Consider the following 6,000-nt stretch of genomic DNA (forward strand, 5'->3'; position numbering starts at 1 on the left):
AACATGGCCTTAAAACAATCATAATAAAACCACTGTTACTATTATTACCTACTCACAAAAGAAAGGATATATTAGGGATGCCTGAGTGGCTCAGTCGATTAAGCATCCAACTCTTGATTTTGGCTTAGGTCATGATCTCAGGACTATGAGATAGAACCTTGTGTGGGGCTCCATGCTCAGCAGGAAGTCTATTGGAGATTCTCTCCCTCTCCTTGTGCTCCTCCACCCATGTTCGTGCACGCTCTATCTCTCCCCAGCCTCTTCCCCCCATTGCATGTGTGCTCTTTCTAAAATAAGTAAATACATCTCTTTAAAAAAAAGAAAGGAAAAAAAAGAAAGGATATTTTATTTTTATTAAATTAATTATTAAATTAATTATTTATTTTTAGAGAGGGAGAGAGCTTGTGAGAGCTGGGCGGGGAGGGGCAGAGAGCGAGAGGGAGAGAGAGACTCCCAAGTAGGCCTCACACTCAGCACTGAGCCTGTGTGGGGCTTGATCCCAAGACCCTGAGATTATGACCAGAGCCTAAATCAAGAGTCAGACACTTAACTGACTGAGCTACCCTGGCATCCCAGAAAGGATATTTCAATGTGAATAAGGGATTATTCTTAGGAAGAGAATAATCTCAAAATAAAAGGTCATTCTGAAATGATAGCTGGCAACCACACATGCGCGTGCACACACACATGCGTGCACACACACATGCATATACTTGCACATCCTGCATTATCCTTATTGTAATTGTCTCATTTTGATGAAGTCTGACGAAAGTGTTCTCCTGGGTAGGTCTGGTCTGTAGATTGGCCTTGAAGCCAAAGGACTCTGTGGCTTCTGGAGCTGTGGGGTCTGGACAAGGATAGAGGAGGGCTGGAGTAGGAGGGCACCCTTGTGGCTGAGAGATGATGGCGCACCCTAGCCTCAGGGGCTGGTAGAGCTGGGGAGTCTTCTCAAAGCAGGCCTGATTGATTCTTCTAATACAGCAGATCTTAGAAAAGGAGAACAGGAGGAGGGAGAGAGTGATAATGGACAGCTCCCCGAAGGGAATCATCTTCCATTTCCCCTCATTCTCCACACACTCTTCCCCTGGTTGCTGTTCCAGTGGGCATCATCATTCCCCTAGGTTAGATGAGTTCCATTCTTGGAAGGAAGCTCTGCTCAAGCCAAAGTCTTGGCCACACTTTCTAAAGTTCAAGTGGAGTCCAGCTGGAAGCCTATGTCTAGAGCTCCTGGGGATCAGTCTTTGTGAACCCCATCTGAGTTTGACTTTGGCTGGTGGATCTTTCCCCTGGGCCCCAGGTGACAGGCTGTTAACAGCTTCCCCAGGGAGACACGTTTTTTTTTAGCTGCATCACCTTTAGAGACTTTTTTTCATTGGTTCAGCTTTTTTATTTGTTGTTCTAAGCAGCTGACTTACATTGTCTTTATCTGCTCTTACTGTGAGTTCTGACCATCTCTCAAGTAGGAAAATACCTGGCAAAACATCAATTTCCTCTGAACGGAGATTCTGAATTGTCCGTGAAATGAAAGCTTGTTCCCCGAAAGAACTTTAATAGAGCCACAGCACAAAGGTTGCAGCTGAGCCCTTGGACCTTTGTTGACTTCAGGGACAGAGCACCTCACTGCTGGCATGTGCTACGTTAACGTGTGCCAGCACACATATGGCTATGCCTGTGTATTTCTACATGCCCTCACATGCACACACACACCACTGGCGGGGGGGCTGCAGGAGCTGGTGTTGGGGGCACAAGGAAAGGGAAGAATTTGAAGGAGACAGCCACTTTTTTCTTCACCTGCCACTGAAATGAATTCTGTATTAGAGTAGAAGGTTGAATCCAGTCCTTAGTCTATCTCTAAGGTGCTGTGGGGCCTTGGAGAAGTCCCCTTACTTTTCTGAGCTTCATCTGCAAAATGGATATGAAGACCTCTAGAAACTGTCAGTCAGCATCTGAGGCAGGAAACAGAAAGCACTATAGGCATTTCAAGCAGTAAATAATTTTACTCTATTATTAATTAATTTATTTATTTTTAAAAAAGATTTTATTTATTTGACAGAGAGAGAGCACGAGCAGGGGGAGCGGCAGAGGGAGAAGGAGAAGCAGGCTCCCCACCCAGCAGGGAGCCTGATGTGGAGCTCTGTCTCAGGGCCATGAGATCATGGCCTGAGCTAAAGGCAGAAGGCAGATGCTTAACTGACTGAGCCACCCAGGCACCCCCAGAAAGGAATTTTAGACAGAGAATTAGGACTTCACAAAATTACTGGCAGAGCTAGAAGAATAAAGTCAAAGCCAGGGTCAAGAAGCTCCTGCCATCGTGGTTGCCACTGCTGTCACTGTCACAGCTGCCCCATACTCTTGAAGCTGGTGATGTGACTGTGGACCCTGGAGTCCAGCCACCACCAACAATTGCATCTGCCTGGCCCTGCTTGTCTGAGCTTTGCAGAGACATGGTGTCCCTGTGGGCTCCACTCTCCAAATCTGGCAGAAATGCATCAAAGCGGCAGAACCTAAGCTGAACTATAAGACTGTCTGGGAGTTGTAGTTTTGAATTTTGCAAGCCCTGGAGATAGAAGGGAGAAATGGAAATCGAGACTCCATTGGAGCATCTGGCACAATTTTTTTGTTCCAGAGTTCCATGATTCTGCTGGGGATATTAGCCCTGAGGAGTTTCAGCAGAAATGCCAGATACTCAAAGTTGTTGGTCTTGCTGCAGTGCCCACCAAACCCAGAGGGTGAGGTGCCCTGTATGCTGTGCAGTGGGTACGGATGATCCTTGAGTTCTACTTGTGGCCTCCACTCTCTGTGGTGAAGGAATCTGCCAATTGCCTTCTCTTCCCTGGGTCCCTTTTGTCCTAGCCCCTGTCCTCAGGTGAGGCTAAATAGTAGGATCTAGAGGACAGAGGAGGAGTTCAGGAGGAATTTTTTTATAAAGATTTTTATTTATTCATGAGAGACACACATACAGAGAGGCAGAGACATAGCCAGAGGGAGAAGCAGGCTCCCCTCAGGGAACCTGATGCGGGACTCAATCCAGCTTCCAGGATCACTCCCTGAGCCGAAGGCAGTCGCTCAACTGCTCAGCCACCCAGGCATCCCTTCAGAGGAAATTTAGGAGGAAATCAAGGGATCTCCTCTGGAGTCACACAGCTGAGGCCTGAGCTGCATTATCTAAGCGCAAACAGTTCCCTCCTCTGCTGGGAGGGACCTGGGCAGAGTCTGAGTTCAGTGGGTTCTGACATGGAGCAGGGATGGAGGGAACAGGATCCATTTCCTTATTATTCTCTGCTTTCCTGACATGGCAACTTGGGATCATGACCAGAATGGAGGATGAGAGGCTGGATGCTGGCGGTGGAGTACCAAGAACAGGGGACAAAATGTTATACATTGTTCAATGAGAAACATCCCCCATGCCTGCATGGCTCCCTGAAATTGGTACTAAGTATACCTCCCCCCATTCCTGCCAGTAGAGCAGCAAGGAGGGAAGATGCTGTGGAGTGAGAACATATATACCTCTCTTTCAAAAGCTGGGCTCCAGATCCAAGAGGCAGTGGTGGTGACAGTGAGTGGGGAAAGCAGGAGAGAGTAGCAGGGTAGTTCTGGTGGAGACCTGGGGATACCCAGAGAGCTCCCAGTCTCTTTCTCCTGGTGCATCCTTAGGACTTTGTCCCGTGGAAATGATCCCATGGAAATGGTCTTTGTCCTATGGAAGTGGTTGGAGTTTTTTGATGTAGCATCTTTCAGAGGTAGATGGGCAAATAAAATTTTGGGCACTTGGGTGGCAGCATATCCACCCTGGTCCCCTTGGAGCAGTGATGTGACTTACAGGGAGCACAGCTAGTCATCAAGATAGAATGTTCTACATGAGAAGGCATCCAGAGATCAACTCCTTTTTCTGATGTGGAAATTTATGGGCTAAAAAAGAAGAGTCCATTGGTCCTTCTGGGTGTGGGCTCCTCCCATATCAAGAGTGGCTGTGTATGTCAGTGGGAAGTTTTCCAGGCCAGTGGGGCAGGAGGTCTGGCCTTGTGTTGGCCCCATTACTTTGCCTGCAGGGACCAGAACTGTCAGGGGCCATAATGGCCACACCTGCTGAGTGCTTTCTTGGCTTTGATGGTCTGTGATTCCAGGTCTCCCACTTACCTGTCCCCTCACCTTTCCTGCAGGCTGTGTGTTCCTGCTCCTGCTGGCCTCAGAGTGAAGCTCAGTTGCCTCCACACTCTTCAGGCAGATGGAGGGATGGTCCCGCGTGTCAAAAAGACCCCCTTTGGCTGTTGGGAAAGAGCCCGGATGTGCGCTGAATACAACCCCCGATGTTGTTATTCAGCAGGAAGAAAGACCAGAAAGAAAAGCAAAGGGAGAAGATATTGTTTGGGTACAATCTGTGTTTGCAATTTTCCACATCGGTTCTTTTTATGAACGCTCCAAAAACAAGACAACAGCGGCGGCTGATTCAATATGCGCCATGCAGGAAAACAATAAGGAAAAAAAATAAGGGTTTTTAATAAGCACTTGGAAAGGCTGTAATTAAATCTTGGGCTCTGTTTGGAAAACAAGAATCTCATTTAGTGCTTTTGCCCCAGCGCTCCCTAACATCTGCACCCGTGTTTTCTGCTGGGCAATTACTGAGTCCTCTGCGGCTTGATTAACAAATACAGGTGCAGGAACTGCTTGGGAGGGGGGATCCCAGGATGGAGGGAGGGGCAGGCACAGGAGAAGACTTGGCACTCACCCCAACAGGTGTCAGGGACCTGAGGGAGGAAGATGCCTGGCTTTGCTGAGAATTGGAGGGCAGGGAAGGAGGAGTGAAGGAAAGGAGAGTCCCCACTGCCTCTCCTGCCTGCTTTGCTTACAGCCTGATTTCACCAAGGAGCCCAGGGATTATGGGAACATCAGGGACCCCTCTGGCCTCAGATTCAAGGACTTTAAAAGAGGTGACCAGAGGGAGAAAGGGCATTTCAGTAAAAGAATGGAAACCTTGAATCAGTGGGGGTTGTGTGCGCATAAGCATATTTCTTTTTAGGAAATTTACTAAGTATATAGGAAGAATGGTTGTTCCCTGTACCTTCTGCAGTTCCAAATCTCCTTCTCCTTGACCATGGGTCTCCTCCTGTGCTGTGGAAATGACTCCTTCCTCTATTAAAGGACTATTTGTTATTCCACTGTCTCTAGGGGCCAGGCACCTGCTAGGCACTGCCCTGCACTCTCACCTGAGTGGCTCAAGTGCTTGCCAGGGCATTAGTGCTGCTGTTAGCATCTTTGTTTTCTGGAAGGGGAAGTTAAGGCACAGAGGTTAGATAACGCATGCACAAGTACAAAGCTGGTAGGAATGGAGCCAGGATTTGAGCCCAGGCTGTCTGGTTCCAGGGGTCACTGTTAACCTCTGCTTGCCTCGGTCCCCCTGCTTGTTTATCAGGGACACTCTCACAGTTCTCCTTCCTGTACCTTGTTCAAGGTGCTTGCTTCTCAGATGTTTTAGCAGAATGCTTGCTAGGGGAAGGGAGAGGGTGTCTTAGGTTTGAGTTAGGGGGATGGCTGAGATCCCTCTTCTGGAGCCCAGGGTTTCAGGGATGAGATGTATGGAGGAATAGCCAGGTCCAAAGAGATGTTGGGGCTTGCACTGATAGGCGATGCTTCAGTGGGAAGCAGAGTCTGCAATCTTGGGCAAAGCTACCAGTACTTAAAGCCTTTTCTAGAAGGCTTTTCCAAATCTTTTTTTTAAATAAAGATTTAATTTATTCATGAGAGACACAGAGAGAGAGAGGCAGAGACACAGGCAGAGGGAGAAGCAGGCTCCCTGCAGGAGTCTGATGTGGGGCTGGATCCCAGGACCCTGGGATCATGACCTGAGCCGAAGGCAGACTGCTGAGCTGAAGGCTCAACCACTGAGCCACCCAGGCATCCTGGCTTTTCCAAATCTAATGCATTATCCAAATGTTATGTACTATAAGGATATATTAGTTGGGTACTTTGTCCAGAAGCACCGCTCAGGTTGGCAAGACCTAG

General features: G+C 48.2%; 1 long non-coding RNA gene across 1 annotated transcript in view; it reads left to right on the forward strand.

Annotated features, from left to right (window-relative positions):
• Positions 1-4,553, forward strand: part of LOC144289121 (uncharacterized) — a 101,277-nt gene extending 96,724 nt beyond the window's left edge. Inside the window, exon 2 of the long non-coding RNA XR_013357161.1 lies at positions 4,161-4,553. This is a non-coding gene — a long non-coding RNA (uncharacterized LOC144289121). The remainder of the gene's footprint in view (positions 1-4,160) is intronic.
• Positions 4,554-6,000: the final 1,447 nt, after the last annotated feature.

This window comes from Canis aureus, chromosome 18 (genome assembly GCF_053574225.1).
Source record: "Canis aureus isolate CA01 chromosome 18, VMU_Caureus_v.1.0, whole genome shotgun sequence".
In the NCBI taxonomy this organism is placed as follows: domain Eukaryota; kingdom Metazoa; phylum Chordata; class Mammalia; order Carnivora; family Canidae; genus Canis; species Canis aureus.